The sequence below is a fragment of the Ambystoma mexicanum genome, chromosome 5p, assembly GCF_040938575.1.
Source record: "Ambystoma mexicanum isolate Mex_15411 chromosome 5p, UKY_AmexF1_1, whole genome shotgun sequence".
Taxonomy (NCBI): domain Eukaryota; kingdom Metazoa; phylum Chordata; class Amphibia; order Caudata; family Ambystomatidae; genus Ambystoma; species Ambystoma mexicanum.
This window is the reverse complement of record NC_090930.1, coordinates 794,517,131-794,536,166: the sequence shown is the minus strand read 5'-3', so window position 1 is coordinate 794,536,166 and position 19,036 is coordinate 794,517,131. Positions and strand designations below refer to the sequence as shown.

The 19,036-nt window shown below is 43.5% G+C and overlaps 1 long non-coding RNA gene across 1 annotated transcript in view; it reads right to left on the bottom strand.

Annotated features, from left to right (window-relative positions):
- Window positions 1–933: 933 nt before the first annotated feature.
- LOC138481711 (uncharacterized) overlaps window positions 934–19,036 on the bottom strand; it is a 368,061-nt gene continuing 349,958 nt past the window's right edge. The window contains exon 3 of the long non-coding RNA XR_011274349.1: window positions 934–1,033. This is a non-coding gene — a long non-coding RNA (uncharacterized lncRNA). The remainder of the gene's footprint in view (window positions 1,034–19,036) is intronic.

Genomic DNA, 19,036 nt, shown 5'->3' with positions numbered 1-19,036 from the left:
CCTAGACAAAGTCCTCAACTTTGATACCCACATTCTCTACAACCTACCCATATCCTACTCCACTTCTTCTTAACATGCTGATTGCCTTTCCATGCACAACCACTGCCTTTTCAAGTTCCTTCTCCTAGTCTAAGAAACTATAAATGGTCCTGCCACTCATTGGCTACCTGATTGTATACGTATCTCTGTTTATGCACCATCTCATTCCCTCCAATCATCCTCTGTATTCAACCTCAATGTCCCATGCCCTCCTTATGCATCCTCTCACTTCTGTTCTTTCTCGCTACTCACTGTGTTGCACTGGAACCCGAGTAGCATTACAAGCAAAGCAAGCCCAACGTTGGATCTCTTCAAAACTCAGCTGAAACTCCATTTACTTGCTAAAGAGGTAGTTCTCCCTCCCCCTCTCCCTTCCTCACTATCTGATCCCACCATTCCCTCCTTTTAGCCTCATCACGAGTTGGGCGGTAGCCCTTAAATGCAGTTGTAACGGGGTTATCGCCGCATTTAAGGGTCCGCCCAATCATGACTATCCTGCTCATAGCTGGGGGTAAACATGCCGGAAAAATGCAGATTTACGGCGCAATTACTGCCGGCGATAATTGCTCTGTAAATTCACCATTGGGTCCAATGGACCAATGGGGAATGGGGAATAACGTTTACTGCCCAACCCGTGATCCAATGGTAATACTGCCGGACGGATGGTAACGCAAATCCTGCCCAACTTGTGATGAGGCCCATTGACACTTAATAATATAATTTTCTGTATGTATACAGTACTCCTCCCTAGTTTTAAACTTTTGTCCCTTTAGGTTAATGTTGCCTTTGTAAGTCACCTGCTTTCGGATAACCCTTTTTTTTCTTTTGTTGGTGTTGTCTCTGGTATATGTCCCACTTTTTTACACCTTCATACATTGGCTCTCCACTCGTTCTCACCTTTGTGCTGTTGTAAAGGCACCCTTTTTGGGACTGTCTCTGCCATCTGGGAATATGTTATTGTAGGTCAATTGAAATCGAAATTGCCTTCCAAGTTCTGCAAAAAAAATACAAATTCACAAATTCAAATACAGTGGTTCTGTGCCTTGGTGAAACTTCACAAACTGTCTACAGTGAAAGATTACATTGAATCCGTAAATTATTGTAAGAAATAATTTAAATGTTTAACCTCAAAACCTGCATTTTGTAAGCTCACATTGGGCCCTTAGCTCCACCAGGACCGCCTGCAAGCTTTTTCAGGCAGCCTACGGGTCAGGTGAAGTTACAGATTAGGGAACTTCCAACTTACTGTCTGCTGCCACATTTTAGGACACATTTATCTCAAGTTTGGTCAGCAACATGTGTAAAAATATGAAACGGTAACATACATGTTGATGCTCTTTCTACATGTCATAGATTATTAGTGAGGCTTACAGCAGAGCATAGCTCTCAACTCACACGCTTTTGGCGGGTGTCACCCACCTTGTAAACAGCTGTATCACCCGCCAAGCCTCCTGCACACCCATTCGTTTCAATGGGCTTCTCACCCGCCAAAAATAAAATCGGGTGTTTTCACCCGCCTTTGCAACACACATGGTTGAGAGCTATGGCAGAGGATTATAACTGGTAAGGGGATATGTGATTTTACTTTGTCCAGGGTCTCCTAGAGCCTGAGGAAAGCAGAAGTAGTAGGCAGGGCAAACCGTGGCTCCCCTGTCATAATTGGAGACGAGCTGCTGACAGCCAAATGCTTCCATGCTGACATGGGGTGCTCTTACGCTGTCAATGCGGGAGCCACAATTCTGACAAACTGCCAGACTCATGGCTCCCACTATCATGGGGATCACTGGTGTGAGAGACAGGGGTGGTAGACGGTGTGGGAGGCGGGGTGGCTGGTAGGACACCATGTTTTTTTTATTTATTTATTTATTTATTTTTTATTTACAAGTATATACAAAAACAACATCAAAGTACAGAAGAATAATAAGCAAAAACCGGATCAAACAAAGTCATTGAACATATTCCAAATCTTTTCATATGAAGACAATTTACATTTCAATTTGTAGATCAATTTTTCTGTTCTAGACAGACCATGCATTTCCAGAACCCATTCCTCAAATGACGGAGGAATCCGACTTTTCCATCCTCGAAGGATCAACCTTTTCGCAACAATGGTTGCTCTAAAAAGCCATTACTTGAGGGCAGAGCTGACATCAGCCAGCCCAGAATCATCCCCCAGGATCATTGTCTTAAAGCCCAGGACACACCCTTCACCCAAAATTCTGACACACACATCACAAATGTCAATCCAGAAATCCCTGACCCGCACACAGCTCCATAGCATGTGTTCCAATGATCCAACTTCCTGAGCACAACCCCAACAATCAGCATTGTCAGCCATGCCCCTATTATGTGATGTTTCCAGACACCAATACACACGGTTCAGAATCTTAATTTGTCTAGACCTTTCGCACAGATTCAGTGAACATAAGGAGACATTTCCGCATATATTCAGCCAGGCCTCAAGATCAATATCAGACCCAATTCTCTCGCTCCACACTTCCCTCAAATTGTCATTGCTCTGAAAATACGATACAAAAGTTTGTATAACCTACTGGCTAAACCACCTCCCTGTCCATTAGAATCCGTCAGAAAAATATTTATGTCAAAAGAGTCAGACCAGTCCACCTCACCGACAGACCTCTTGAGTCGTCTATAAGCCGAGTCCGACAAATCCTCAAAACTCCATCTCTCTCTCAGCTCAGCAGCAGTCAGCCCCCGAACATCATTCCCTAAATCAGAAACCTTTTTAACATTCATTAGGAACCATTCGGGCCAAAAAAACGTCCTGGAATTATCTCTAATCCTAGGATTCAGCCAGATAGAGGCATTCTTACACTTAAACGCGTCCCTACCTAGCAATGTCAAGACCCCAATCCAAGAGTTGCGCAAAAAGGACGTGGTTAACAAACTACCTCCCGGAATCTTTGTGTTAGTGGTCAACAGTGCTTCCGGGCCCAGTGGCCCATATGCATTCGACTCCGCTACAGCCCATCTGTCCAGTTTACCATGTAATCTATGGGTTTTGTAAATGTGAGCCGGGTTGGCCTCTTACACAATGAAGGAGAGGTGCGCAAGTGGCAGACGGCTACTATTTCTTGGGTGGCAAGTGACCATTTTTCGTTTTGGCCTGAAACAGGGCCAAGGTCATACCGGGACATTGAATCTGCCCAGGCACCAATGAAACAGTGGCCCACATTCACACATTGCAATTCATTACTATCCAGAATAGACTGAGTTCTATCCAAGGGTCAAAATATGTTGCAAAAAATGCATCTGAAACATATCTGCTTAGTAACATGTGTTACAACTAGTGAAGTGACTTATGAAACTGACACACTCTGGCCAATAAAGAGGTCCATTCTGTCAACAAATGGGCCCATCCCAGAATCACTGGCTGACGCTTTGGCATTGTCCTATTGCCCTATATGCCAGTCCAAGCCTGGAGGGAGCTGGAGGAGGGTAGCAGGACAGTAGTCATGTCTTGTTCTTGTTTGGTGCTTGGGGTGAGGAGGGGTGCAGACAAGGGAGGTAGGATTGAGGGCAGGGTGCCAGATGTATTGTCTTAATTGGAGTGTGAAGGGGAATTTCTTACGTTGTACATTGTTGTCTTCTGGTTCCTCTCCACACTCTCGGAAAGGCAGTAGTTAGAACATCAATGAGGGTGGTAGTCTATCTCTGTAGTTCATAGCTACTATCTGTAATTCTATGAAGGTACACATGCCATAGTGGGCTTGCATTTCATAATGGGCCCATTATTGTCAGTGCGAAAAAGCGTCCACCTTTCTGTTTCTAGGAAGTATTATGTCCTCAAGAGAAGAATTATAATTTGGTTTATTTGCAACAATGGAAAGAGGGGCCCTGTTGACAAAGACTATATGTGCATTTCAGAATAAAGTGAGCCATTTCCCCCATCATCTTATTCTAAAAACTGAGATCTTAACTTTCTTTCAGTTCCTAGACTTGCCAGAGAGCAGGCCTGTCACACGCGGCGTATCTCATTTCACAGGTGCGTTGAGAAAACCACATATCATGCACACGAGTTTGGGCGCAATGGACATTGCGAACGATTGAAACAATTTCAAATGCGTATGTTAATGTGGGTAGATATGCCGTGTGTATGAAGCACACGTGTCTGCCCATCAGAACTACATCAATGTCGATTCGCACTAAAACGAAATCTAACATAACTCAAAATGTTTTTGAGAGATTTATGCAAATGCTTATTTTGTACTGTCCTAGAATAGGAGCTTTCAGAGTTCATTAGTGTAAAGTCTTTTTATTTTCACGTATTGCATTTAGTTTAGGTGCATACCATATGTCCCACTTTGCTTAACAGCCTCGGGCATATTTCTCATTCTGGCTTCCTAAAAATAAGACCAACATGAGTGATCTCTCAGAGCCTTGGGCCGGAGCACTCTCGAGGACTCCTTCCCCGTTCCATCTTCCCCTGGGGTCTGCAACTGGCGTGGTGTCACTTTTACTGTGACTAGACTAAAGGAAACATAAAGAAGCGTGCAGGAAGTACTGTGCACAGGAGTCTCAGCAGATGCACATTTTTGGAGGAATGTCAAAACAAAGTACTACAATGTTAAAAAAGAGAGCTTTGGAAAGTGGATGAGTTGTCAGCAAATACCAAGTTTGTTCTTGGCACTAATACATACAATGTAAGATTGGCTAACTCCTCACGTCCATACTAGGAAGTCCTTGATTAGAAAAAAAACTTTAGTTGCAGCGATGTTAAGGTGAGAACTTAATGCAACAAAACCCTGGAAATTCAGCTAAAGCCACCTTAGCTTCGCGACCCCTATTGCGCAGACTATGACCACAATGATGACATCACAGTTCACATCACTGATGGCATCACTGGTGACAACAGTAATTGCATTGTATATAACTGATTAAATCAATGATAGAATTAGACATAACATCATTTATCAGTTAGCTCATGAAAACTTTGATTACTGTAGTAACAATTTAGGCCGTGGACTTGGCCATGACAAAGGCTGGGGTCACTGACCAGCACCAAAGGCCATAACTAGTGGTCGGTTAGTGTTAAAAAATACCAATGTGCATTGTTAACTGCATTGCCTAGTATCCTGTCACTGTTTTAAAATATACAGTGGGCAACGCTGAAAGCTGCAGTCAGTGGCCATGGCTAAAGGCCATAGCTAGCACCCATTAAATCTCAAAATAGGCAGTCAGCACAGCCAAAGGCCGTGGCCACTGTCTAGTATTGTGTTGAAGACCATGGTTAGTGTATATAATATACAGGGGGCACGGTCAAAGGCCATAGCTATTGGCTGGTTAATGTGATGTAATAGACAGTGTGCACGTCCGAAGTCCATCACCTATGCCATGTTGGTATTTTAAAATATACAGTAGACATGGCCAAAAGATGCACAAACTGCTCATGGTCAAACACCATGGCTAATGGCTCATTTATATGTTAGAATATATAGTGGACGTAGGCAAACAATGTGGCCACTGGCCACTATTGTGCTAAAGTCCATGGCTAGTGCCTGTTCAGTGTAAATAATATCCAGTGGACACTGTTGAAAGCTGCATCCACTGGTAAAGGCAAACATCTATCAGTTATTGTTGTAATCTAATTAGTGATATCACCAGTGATGTGATCTGTGATGTCATCATTGTGGTCATAGTCTGCATAACAGGGGGTGCGAAGTTAAGGTGGTTTTAGCTGAATTTCCAACAGTTTTGTTGCATTAAGTTCTCACCTTGAGGTTACTGCAACTAAAGTTGTTTGCTTGAATTTCAAATGTTTTGTTACAATGTATTGCTCACCTTAACATCCCTGCAACTAAAGTTTTTTTCCTTGAATTTCAAGGGTTTTGTTATTCCAAACATAATTGACATTAAAAATACAGACAACTCAGCTAATCAAAACACTATATTATGTCTAGAAATTAAAATAAAAAGCAAAAATTGTACAATCACATTCCTCCAAATAAACCTGTTGTTATAAAACATCAGTTTGCACATGTGCTTAACTTTTTAAAGTATTTACATGCAGATGTACTTTTCATGAATAGTTAGTACAGTGTTACAATAACTGTCAATATATTTTAAAACAGAGGTCAAGTCCTACAAGAAAAAGTGAGGGGACTCATTAACATACCAATTGAATCTGGTGTCACCAGAAGTAGGTATAACCAGGAGACCTCTGAAAAAGACAGGGGGGGGCTCCGTCCACCTGCGTGTACCCTCGACTTGAGCCCTGTTTTAAATTAGGTGTGTTTTCTCCGGTGCTTAAACTGCATTATGAATGTATTTGAATTGCATTGTGAAAGTATTTAAATTGCATTGTGAAAGTATTTAAACTGCATTGTGAAACTTCAAACTTTCGCCCACTTTACAGGACTCTCAGACCTAGGTGTGTTTTTTACCGTATCAAAACTGCATTGTGAAAGTAGTGCTGTCTTCGGTTCAACCTTCTTAGCAAAGCGTTCATTTAGCATACTATTCTACTATTGTCTGACCTCTTGTCATTTTGTCCAATTGTTTACTATTGTCTTGTCTCTCTCTGTCTCGTCTGCTTGCACTCCTCCCTGTATCCTTCCCTAATGTTCCCCTCTTAGACCCCCTTTTCCTCCTCCCCCCCACCACCTTTTCCTCCTCTCTCCCCACCTATTTTATGGTGCTCTCTTATCTCCTTACTAAATCTGGTGGCAAGAAGTTTAACAAGGACATCCTGGTCTCCAACCCAGGCCTCACTATCGCTGACACCTATACCAGTGCTTCCTCCAGGTAAACCCTCACCAACATCCTCTTTGTCGTTCCCTTGCCAGAGCTATGGATTCTCCATATGGTCTCTGTGCTTTCTCCATTCTCTTCTTCTCCCATTAATGGTGGCACCCGGTGGAAGGCTCTCCTGGCCTCCTTCCAATCCTCTAAGGTCATCATTAATGTTTAACTGAATGGCACTGTCTTGGTCCAAGGCCCTCTGGCCAACCTTATCCTCTTTGATAGACGCTTCCTGTGCCTCATCAATTTCCTTTCTTCTCCTACTGTCCCCTGTCTTCCCTCCACAGCTTCTTGCCACCCCCTGCTGTCTCCTCCTTGGCCACCTTGCCCTGTCCCCCTTCTTCTTCTGCCCCCCTCGGGCTTCTACACCTCTGCAGGGCATATCTCTGATCTGTACCCCTCCCCGGAAGTCTTTCAAGGATGGCAACCTTTTCCATATTCCCACTCTCAACTCTCGCTCAGCTTTCAAATGCTACTCTGCCATCTGCCGCCTCCTTGAAGAACTTGACCTTGATGTCCTCTGTCTCACCGAGACATGGTTCACTGCCAGCTCTGTCACAAGCTTTGACACTCTCCTCCCTGATGGCTACAAGATCCTCTCCGCGCCCAGGTACAGTCGTTCAGGAGGGGGTGTAGCCCTTATCGTCCCACAGTGGATTCCTGCCTCTGTCATTCCTAAGCAGGCCTACTCCTCTTTCGAATGCCTCATATAAGGCTCTCTCTCACTCTCTCTCTACAAGCCACTCCCTTAGTGTGGCTACCATCTATTGGCCACCTGGTCAGATCTCCTCCTTCCTCTCTGAGTGGGCGGACCTCTCCTCTTCCTTCCTGATCTTGACCAATCAACTCCTCCTTCTTGGTGACTTTAACATCCACCTAGATGCTTCCTATCCTTCCTCTGGACTCTTTTGCGACCTCTGCAACTCTCTCTCACTCTCTATCCTCCCATCTGCCCCGACACACTCTGCAGGGCACACTCTTGATGCCCTGATCTCTACAGACCTTCCCCTTTCTATCCCTCTCACCACTCCTCTCTCCTGGAGTGATCACTTTCTCCTTTCCTCCCAGCTCTCTCTCTCCACCCCTCAGGCCAAGCCAACTCCAGCACAACCACCTTCCTTCTCGGTCATCCGACCCATGAAGCGCATGTCAGTTGAGGCTTTTGCCACCATTTTCTCACCCACCTCCCCCTTCGGCTGATTCACACCTTGACACAGCCCTTTCCATGCTCAACTCTACTGTATCTGATACTCATGATGTTCTTGCCCCTGTCATAAGGATCCGCTTGAATACCCAAAGCCAAGTGCAACTCCTGGTATGACTCAGACCTCGTCACCCTTCAACGCAAGTTCTGGGTGGTTGAGAGGAAATGGCGTACTTCCTGTACATCCTCAGACAAACTGGCCTGCCGCCTGCACCAAAGGCAATACTGTCTCTCTGTTCGCTCCAAGAAGAGAGCCCCCATCCATTCCCATGTCTCTGCAGTATCCAACAACTCGGCCAAACTCTTTAAAATCTGCCAGGAGCTGGCCAATACTGCTGCAGTCTCTACCTCTCCTGTCCCCTCCCAGGCCCACTGCATGGCCCTGGCTTCTCATTTCATCTCAAAAACTCAGGACAGCCTGTCCTCTCTCTCTCTTCCTCTACTCCTCTTCTCTCTACTCCCGCTCTTCTTCTGGCCCTTCCGTTGGCACCCCTCCTCCCTCCTTCTCTGCCTTTCCCCTGTTCTCCCCAGACAAGTTTACTAGACAAGTCTGATCTATGAAAGTCTTGTCAAAACAGGTTCTCACCTGTTCCTCTGAAACCATCAAGGACCACATTGGCACCCTGCTTCCTGCTCCGGCTGACTTTTGCAAACACGCCTTTGCCACTGGAATCTTCCCTTCCCACTTGAAGCACTCCCTTGTGCACCCTCTTCTTAAGAAACCCTCAGCTAAACCCTCATACCTGGCTAACTATCGCCCAATCTCCATAACTCCTTTCCTGGGCAAACTCCTGAAAAAGCTAACTATCTCCCAGCTTAATCTTCACACTGAATCTGTTGGTTGGCTCCATGAGCATCAGTCTCGCTTCAGAGCTGCCAGAAGCACAGAAACTGCTCTCCTGAACATCCGTGAAGACCTGCTCCCAACCTTGATTCCAATACCCCCTGTGTCCTCTTCTTACTTGATCTCTCTTCTGCCTTTGACACGGTCAACCATGCCATCCTGCTCAACTGTCTCTGTCATAACCTGGGTATTACCAATCAGGCCCTGGCCTGGCTGCCCTATTTCCTCTCTGATTGACCTGCCCAGGTCCAACTTGGGTCCTTCCTCTCCTCTCTATCTATCTCTACCTGTTGTGTTCCCCAGGGGTCTAACCTCTCTCCCTGGATGTTCAACCAATACCTGGCACTCCTTGCCAACCACATTGCAGCTCTCCGCCCCAAATTTCAGTGCTATGCGTATGACACTCAGCTCGTTTCCAGGCTCCCTTCTGCCACCTCATTTCCTTCTCTCATCTCTGACCGTCTGTCCGCTATCTAGGAGTGATGTGCCGCCAATGATCTCTGCCTTAATGCCTGTAAAACTGAAATTCTCCTAATTTGCACACCTGCTCCCTTCTTTCCTGTTGCTATGTCGCCAGCCTCTCTTGGCTCCCACCTGTGAGGCTAGAAATCTCAGGGTCATCTTCAACTCCACACTCTCCTTCTCTCCTCACATCTCTGAGGCCTCTAAGAAGTCACACTATCAGCTGCACCTCCTCTTAGGTATTCTTCCTTTCCTCTCCTTCCCCCAGAAGCTCACTGTATCAAGAGCTCTTGTTCTCTCTAGGCTAGACTACTGCAACAGCCTCTTTCTAAGTCTACCTGCTTCTACTATCTGCCCTCTGCAACTCATCCAGAACATGACTGTGAGACGTGTCCTTGGTCTCAAGCCCAGGGAACATATCTCTCCAGGACTGAAATCTCTGCACTGGCTCCCAGTGGCTAGGAGGATTAAGTTAAAAACCCTCTGCATTGTCCACAAGACCTTCTGGCCCTGAGGCCGCAATACCTTCAACTCTCACTTCCTAAATATCTTCCATCTCAAGCTCTTCATTCATCTGCCTCCAAATCCCTCCGGGTCAGTCACTTCACAAAGCAATGAGTTGGTGGTAGATCTCTATCTTTGGCTGGGGCCTCCCTCTGGAACACCCTCCATGCCTCCCTGAAACTTTAGGAGCACCTCAAGACCTTCCTCTTTGCTTCTACTTTCTCTCCTCCTCTCCCCTGCTGAAACCCTGACGTAAACTGCACTAGTCACCAGGCTACCCTCCCCCACCAGTTGCACACCTGCACTGTCTCCCGGGCAACCCCTGCACTTGGGGGCTGTTTCTGTATCCCTACAGTCCCCTACCAGCTCTTGACACTTGATGTCTGCACTTATCCCTGCACCTGCCACCAGCTGTTCGCACTTTTTTACCTATTGTTTTATTTATATTATTTATATTTTTTATTCTCGATCCTATGTATTGCACTGCCCCCTCTCCGCTACCCCCTCACACGTTTCCCTTCCCCCCACCCCTGCACTTGCTTGATCTCAATGTCACCTGGCGTAGTAAGATCGTTGTCTTTGTCTTCCCTCTGTTCCCCCTCCATTGCCTAGTCACGCTTGAAACACTTGTGTATTGACACATTATAAATGACATATCATATCATATATATGTAGATAAATACATATATATAGTGAAAAAACTTTGTTAAAGGGACGTTATAGTTAAGTTGCGCTACTAAAAACCTTTGAAATTCAGTGAAAAAACTTTGTCAAAGGAATGTTATGGTTCCAAGTAAAACCGAAAAACCCTTGAAATTCGCCAGTTATGGTAAGCTAAGCAACCATAACTCGCGCCACCACCAAGACTAACACCCAGGACATCAAAGATGACATCACAAATGTCATTGATGACATCACTGATGACATCACATGTCTGGCTCACTCTTTTTTCTTTTGCTGACATATCTAGGCCACATGGTTTTCTTCAGTAACAGTCAGAAACTAAACATTTTATTTTATTTGTAGACGTATCCTTCAAGTATCCTTCAAGTAGGTAATTAGTAGTAATCCTTTTAGAGTCCAGTCACATCATATGAAACATATACATATGGGAAAACACAAGCTTGAAAGACAGCAATCCTTGTTGTGCATAAAGATAATCAATAGACTTATGAGCACTTTCTGATAGTTCTGTTGTTTTTTTTTATGGCTGTACTTTCCCTGTGGGTCCAATCACATCAAGTGATACATATACATAGGGTGAATAGCACCTTTGAAACAGAGCAATCATTTATTTGCATGAAAATAATCAGTTAAGTTATGAATTGTTTCTGCTACTACTTGTGCTTTTTTGCTAACTTCACTTTCCCTGTATATACCCATATTGGTATGTGTTCTTGTGTCTTTGTGTTTTGTCTATAGTAATGTTTTATTAGCTACGTATTACATATTTCACAGTACACAAAAATCTATTAAGAAAATAATTATCATTTAATTATTCAACATATTAACATTACGAATATTATACCTTCATCTTGTACACTGCACACCATGTTATGTTTCTGTATCAGTAGCTTAGTATACTAGATAGAACCCCATAATAGAATGCTATTTATATCAATGCATCGTTCAATGCACTAATTAGGGTATTATATTTGTTGCAATGATCCTTGACACTTGTTTCGCAACATAATAATATAATTGTACACATATTTCATGAAAAGTACATACACATGTGATGTCATCAGTGATGTCATCAATTACATTTGTGATGTCATCTTTGATGTCCTGGGTGTTAGTCTTAGCAGTGCACGGTGGTGGCGCGAGTTATGGTTGCTTAGCTTACCATAACTGGCGAATTTCAAGGGTTTTTCGGTTTTACTTGGAACCATAACGTTCCTTTGACAAAGTTTTTTCACTGAATTTCATAGGTTTTTAGTAGCGCAACTTAACCATAACGTCCCTTTAACTAAGTTTTTCACTGAATTTCATAGGTTTTTAGTAGCACAACTTAACCATAATATCCCTGACTTCATATACATGTAACATAGAACATACTAACCCCCTCGTAGTGATTTTCATGTCCGCGGACTACCGCCATGTCCACGGACACATCGAAAATCTGAGCGTGGTGAATGTAAATTTAAATAGTGTGCCCCATTTCCCCTTTGAAGTTGGCTGTGAAAAGAGCCGTTTTTTTTTTTTTACAGATGCTTGACAGACACCTGTTATTTTGTATTTTTTTTCTTGTTTTTTTTTCTTACTTTACTCTTAAAATCTTCACATAACCTTCTCCAAACCCTTACATTCCAAAATAGAAAGGCATTTCCCGTAAAAGATAAAGAAATGCCATCTTCTTTAAAATTAACAGCATTACTGGGATCAATATTCTCATTGTTACAGAAGAACATACCATCTCTAAGCATGAAGGCACACATGCCTCGGTTGATGACACACCTAGCAATATTTTGCTGAGGACAAAAAACTGAACTATTGTCCCATATTGCCCTAGGTAGTAATCCAGAAAAAAATACTTTTGCATTTGGAAGGATCTTCATTACTGCTTGAACCAAGCGTTCCAAATCAGCCAACAAAGTAGGGGCACTGACGTTGCCCAAATGGAAAGCACCATAGTGCAAAACTACCACATGCGGACTGTTCACCGTGGCCATATCCTCACAAACTTGTATAATTCCCTGTACATTGCAATCAGACACACTGCTCCACACCACCTCCACTCCTTTCACATCAAAGTTCTTTGCAACATGCCTGCATTCAGCGTACTGCTGTAAACCATGCACAAACATATCTCCGAGCACCAACACCCTGACTTTCTCCACTTCTGCCATCTTCACCACACACAGTCTCTTTCAACACAAATCCACAACCTCGACATCTGATTGGCTGATCCGTACAGTCTTCTTTCCATGTTGGATTTCCTGGAAAAACCCGCATGTAGCACGCCCTGTCCACGAACAGCCGCGGTGTCCGCGGACGGCGTCCACTTTACTCTCTGTGCCATTCCCTCATTGCATACAGCTAAGCAATCACACAATACGAATAACGTCCTCAGAACAACCCCATTTTGTGAATTTTCGAACATTTCAGGACGATTATTATTTCATTATTCAACATATTAACATTACAAATATTATACTTTCATCTTGTACTCTGCACACAATGCTATGTTTCTCCATTAGTAGCTCAGTATACTAGATAGAATCCCATAATACAATGCTATTTATATCAATGCATCGTTCAAAGCACTAATAACGGTATGATATTTATTGCAATATCCTTGACACTTTTTTGCAACATTATAATAAAATCCCTAGTACACTAATTCCATGAAAAGTGCATACACACGTGATGTCATCAGTGATTTCATCAATGACATTTGCAATGTCATCTTTGATGTCCTGGGTGTTAGTCTTAGCAGTGCACGGTGGTGGCGCCAGTTATTTTTCAAAGCCTACCATAACTTGCGATTTTCAGGGGTCTTTCGGCTGTACTTAGAACCATAACGTCCTTTAAACAAACTTTTTTTAATATCACGCAAACAATATACAAACATGGCGTGCAAAAACCAACTTCTACAGATGGCTTTACACAGAATATTGCAAAGTAAGAATGTATGCTTGTTCACAGTGAAGGTCAGCTGCTTCCACAACTTCTACAGATGGCTTTACACAGAATGTTGCAAAGTAAGAATTTATGCTCGTTCACAGTGAAGGTCAGTTTGCTTCCATTTTTTTCTCGGGCCCCGGAGAGGGTCACTAGGCGGACTATAAAGTTGTATTGTGTTTTGACCTTGACAGACAGAGATTGTGATGAAAGACTTCTCTTGAAGGAGTGTTGCTAAAACGTAAGAGAAGATAAAGATGACATTTCTGAAACGAAACCACTTTTATATATTATATCACTATGCGAAAGATCGTTGGCATACGCAGAGTCGTATTTTGGGACTACACCACTCGTAGACAATGGAAATTGCAATTGTACTGTAAGTAACCCTTTAGATTATTGTATACCAAATATAATTACAATAGCGTAGCATTAAAGACCGCTCAAGTTGAACTTGTTAGTTGAAAGTGGCATAATGTTTTCTACCGCGCACTATCACCGCCAAATTGATCCCCTGTCGTTTAGAGGGCTCTGAAAAAGGCAGACGTCACAGGGTGGGTTAATAGAAATAATTTAACTGGTCTATAGGCGGTCAAGCATTCTACTCGCTGTGACACTTCACTGTAGCCTGTCAAGTGGCACAGCGAGTACAGCGCTCGCATTGACATCCGTGCATAGCTTGCTAACACAAGTTTGAATCCCGGCAAGGCCAAACTCAGACTTTCATCATTCCGTGGTCGATAAATGAGCACCACACACGGTGGTTAATAATAAGCACCGCTTAGATACCTCACGGTTCTTAGCGCTATATGAATGGGAAAATATTATTATTTTATTATTAACATACTCTGTTGCACTATCTTTGATAGCAAATAGTTTCACGCCCTAATAAATAAAATGATGATTTTTAATGAAGATCGGCTGGTGAGACTAATTTATGTTTTTTAAAACAGGTATGTGGCTCCATTTTGCCTATGTCACGATTTACAGACTCCAGCGGATGGGGTCTTCAACTGCCAGGTGCAGGTCCAAATATGCAACTTCATGACCCTCACCATTTTATGGGACAATCGCCAAGGACCAATATGCCCTTACGCAGTACTAGCGGCTACAAACAACATACCAACCAATAGGGTGGTCTAATGGCTCTTTGTTGGAGCAACCTTCCGATTATCAGAGCGACCATTTACTGCTTTTATCATAAACCAACAGCCTATCTACCGCAAAGGAACAACGCGTGGCTCCAAATAAACTTTTGCTGATCGACAGCAGAGACAATAGCAAATCGCTGAATATTCACTAAACATTTCATGTGAAATAAATGTACTTTACCAAATGTACAATCCTGCTGTTTACTTTTAAACCACAGTTTCATATTCCGAATTGTGGCGCACTGAGTTGTAAGCTGATCTAACACCCTCTGTACCGCACAGGAACATTGCGTGCCTCAACATGAACTTTTGCAGATCGACAACAAAGACAAATGCAAATTGCTGAATATTCTCTAAACATTTGATGTCAAATAAATGTAATTTACAACATTTACAATCTTGCTGTTTGCTTTTAAATCACTGTTTCATATTCTGAATTGTGGCGCGCTGTGTTGTGACATAATGTGTGTTGTCTTCCGGGTTCTGTGTAAAGTCGCGTAGGACTGGAGACTACTGGGTGCGTTTGATTACGCACCCTGTAACGTCACGGAGAGAGGCGGGGAATATGAATGCTTTGATAATATCAGGCTAAGGGGCGGGAGATATGATTTAGTGTCGCAAAAGCAAGTCAGCCAGGTCAATAGCGCCAGTCATAGGATTATCACATAATGTCGGTGCACACCAGCCGGATTTATTGTTTCTTTAGTGGACAAAAAGTCGGTTGACGCCCCTAGGAAATTGTACTATTAGCGGACAAAAGGAGTGGTCTTAAAACACTTTCACCCTAACAACGAACAATACAAACAACATTCTCAGAACACCCCCATTTTGTGTAATTGCAACCATTTCGGGACACTGCGAGTGTTCTTAGAACACATTCAACTAGACAGATTACAATACGGACAGCGTCCTGAGGACACCCCCAGTTTGTGTATTTACGAACAATTAAGTACACCGCGAGTGTTCATAGCTCATTTTTACCTTCCTTGCGAACAAAAATGACACATACTCCGTCCTCTAAACACCCCACCATTTAGTTTATTTACAAAATGTCAGAAGAGCCGTGTTCTCCGCGGACAAATCGAACGCAACAAAAACGTCTAGCACATAAAAAAAAAAAACATTGAACCTATCTCATACTCCCCCACCCTCCCCAAACACTCTTACACACCAACACACGGCACTAAATACAATTTTTTATCCACGTTTCACTGTGCTGTACGCGGTCGACTGCGAATACAAGATGGCGGGCGCCACAGAAAATCTGACGCGCTCCACGCCCCTCGCTGTCCAATCAGCGAACACGTCGCATGTCCGCGGACATGACGCAAAGCCATGGGCCAATCGGGGTGCTGTCCGCGGAGCGAACAGGGAAGTCAGTCCGCGAAGCGAACACAGATATCACTAATTTTTTTGCCTTACATTTTGGTCATTTTTAAAAAAACTACTGGACAGATTTACACCAAATTTACAAAAACACGCTTTTGGGACCAGGCCGCCACTCCTGCCGCAAATTTGGTGTAAATCCGTCCAGCGGTTCGGGCTGTAGCCGTGCGCAAAGTTTTTTCCCATTCAGTCTGTGGGAAAAAAAAAAGTTTTGGGACCTCCCTATAACTTTTCCCCCCCTGGACGAATCCTCACCAAACTTTGCAAAAAAAAATTCAGAGTGACCCGACTACTTTTTTTGCAAAGTTTGGTGAGGATCCGTCCAGGGAGAGCGAAGTTATAAGCTGCCCAAAAAGTGCTCTTCCTATGGAAACAGCAACTTAACCATAACTACATGGCCACTACCGTGGCCATGTAATATATGTATATATATTTTTTTAAAAGGTTTTATAGCCGCGTCTACCAAGGATACATGCACGGCTACATACAGCAGCGACTGGGGGAGGGAGTACACCCTGTGTGCAGAATGAGCCAATAGAACATCGACATCTTTCAACGCGGCTACGCATCTTCACGTCTAACAGGCCAGCCAATGGTATTTCGTGCTGCAGTTCCGCTCTCCCATACATTATACGCATCAACAAACGATCCAATCACACATTGTGAAGTATTGACATGAGTACACCCATGTCATTTGACATAACACGTGCGTGCGAAATAAGCCAATGGGACGTCCAACTCCTATAACGCGGCTACGTCTCTTCACGCATAATGCATCAGGCAACCATAACACGCACTGCGGATCCGCGCATACACGTGACTTTTACACACATCATCGAACTATCTAATCACAGCTTGCGCTGCATCAATGCGTCTACTGCATGAGACTGTTCAGTCAGATGGCGTGGCGGTCTGTATCCACAAATAATCAGCACACCCACAAACAATAACTTTAAATTGATCATTGCTTTCTGTACTTGCCAGTGAAAGGGTTACTGAGTAACTGCAAGCACTTTGCCACTTTACCCCTTAAACTCTTCATCCATTTTACCCAGTTTTCCCAAAATTCAATTTTCCTTTGTCTTGTGATTTGTTTAGTTAATGTGTTTTTTGTTCAACCTTTATTTTTTTTTTTAAACGTGTTCATTTTTTGCAGCATTGTCTTTTTCGTGTTGTCATTTTTATTCTTTTATATTTTCCTCCCCAGTTGGACATTCCAACATGTCAGACCACGAAGGTAGGAGCAGTAAGGATGATGTCATCATTTGGGTCGACAATCCTTCACCACCCAGGAAGAATCACACAGGAATGGAAAAAACTGCAGACATTTGGCACTTCTTTAAAGTGAAGGAACACTGCTCTAGAAAAGAGGCAGAGGAGGTACTCTGGGCCTTCTGATATCCCATTTCAAAGTCTAGGAACATTGATAATAATCAACCATCTGGTGTCCACTGGGAAGATGTCGATGATGAATATCGTAAAGTCCATGAACATCACAAAAGAAAAATGCATGGCTCCTGTTGCTTACATAGACGAAGATCAGCACCACCTGCAGAACCTCCATCCACCAGTGTATCAACAACGCTGACTGGAAATTAAGCCTCTACATCAGCAGTGGTATCCACTATACTGACTCCTGTGTTACCGACACCCGACCTTTCCAGGATGCAAATCATGTGTAAAGGATGCTGCGAAAGGGTAGTCAAGGGAGATGCCACAATTGAGCAATTACTGAAGTAAATCGCTGAACATCAGATTACCTGTCATGCTTAGTATGTTTTTATAAGTGGCAATTTCCCCCCCATTTTTTTTCAAAACAAAAACAAAAAAATAAAAAAATATATGTTGGATTTTATTTTAATTCCCTTTGTTACATGTTTCATCCTTATGTATTTTCCTCCCCTATTCCACCCCCCTCTTTCCATCCCCCAAAACCGCCCTTTTAATGTGGCAGCACCACAACTTCGGAAAACCTTACCACCCAATCTGAGGGGTTGTGGCTCACTGGCTTTGTTCAAGCAATCCCTGAAAACCCACTTATTTGCTTGAGCAACCTTAGCATGTCCTTAACTGCCAATACCGCTTCACGATTAAACTGGTGTTTGTTATCTTTGTGAGCAACCTGATGCCTCTGGGCTTGCAGTGTGTGGTGCTATATAAGTAAGAGACTGTGACACTTACAGGCTAAATCCTGTTAAATCAAAGATTAATCATACCACAATTTCATCAGTTAGAAAAACATATTCATTTATTTATATGCATTTTATGCAAAATGTAAAAAAGGGCTATGACAGAGTCCTGTACATGACAAACTAAAACTACCAAATCTGTGCTAACCACTTGCAATCTAAATGGTGTGGTAACACCAAACCCTTCATAATGAATTGGAACAAAAACAGGGTGAACAGAAAATAATTCATAAAAACGGGAAAGAAGTAAAAGACTAATAACAAAAGTATGGCTGTTAGGCTGCTGTGGCTCTGGCGTGTGTTCGGGAGCCTTTTGCTACAAGCTGCACTCAGCATACTGCATTTTGGACAACAAGCTACATTGAGAGCCTAGTCTGCTCTTTGGACTGTCGGATTAGCATTCAGACGAACACCCTGCAATACCCTGCAATATGCTGATCAAATCAGCTGTGTGTTCCATCAATGCTCTCGAAGAGCGAATCCACGCCCCCGGAGCAACCAGGAAGTACAAACCACGACACCCAGCCCTTGTGGCGTGAAGCCCGGCTCCGGTGTCAAGGGTGGTGCGTTGGTGAAAACAGAGCTGTTAGGCTGCTGTTTGGCTCTGGTGGCAAAGCCTTTGGTGTGCGTTCCTGCTGGTCTGAAAAGGTGCAGATAATCCATCATTATACTAATCACTGTGGAGGAAGCTGGATGAGTACGAGGTTGTGCTCTGGTGTGGCAGTCAGGGCGATTTCCAGGAGTGCGAATCCGGACTAAAATAGAAGGTGAGATGTACCTGGCCAGTTCGCCCCATCAAATTACTCGGCAAATTCCATTTTGCTTTTAGTGCAATAATACAGTAAATCTACAAGGGCTCCAGTAGCCCCAA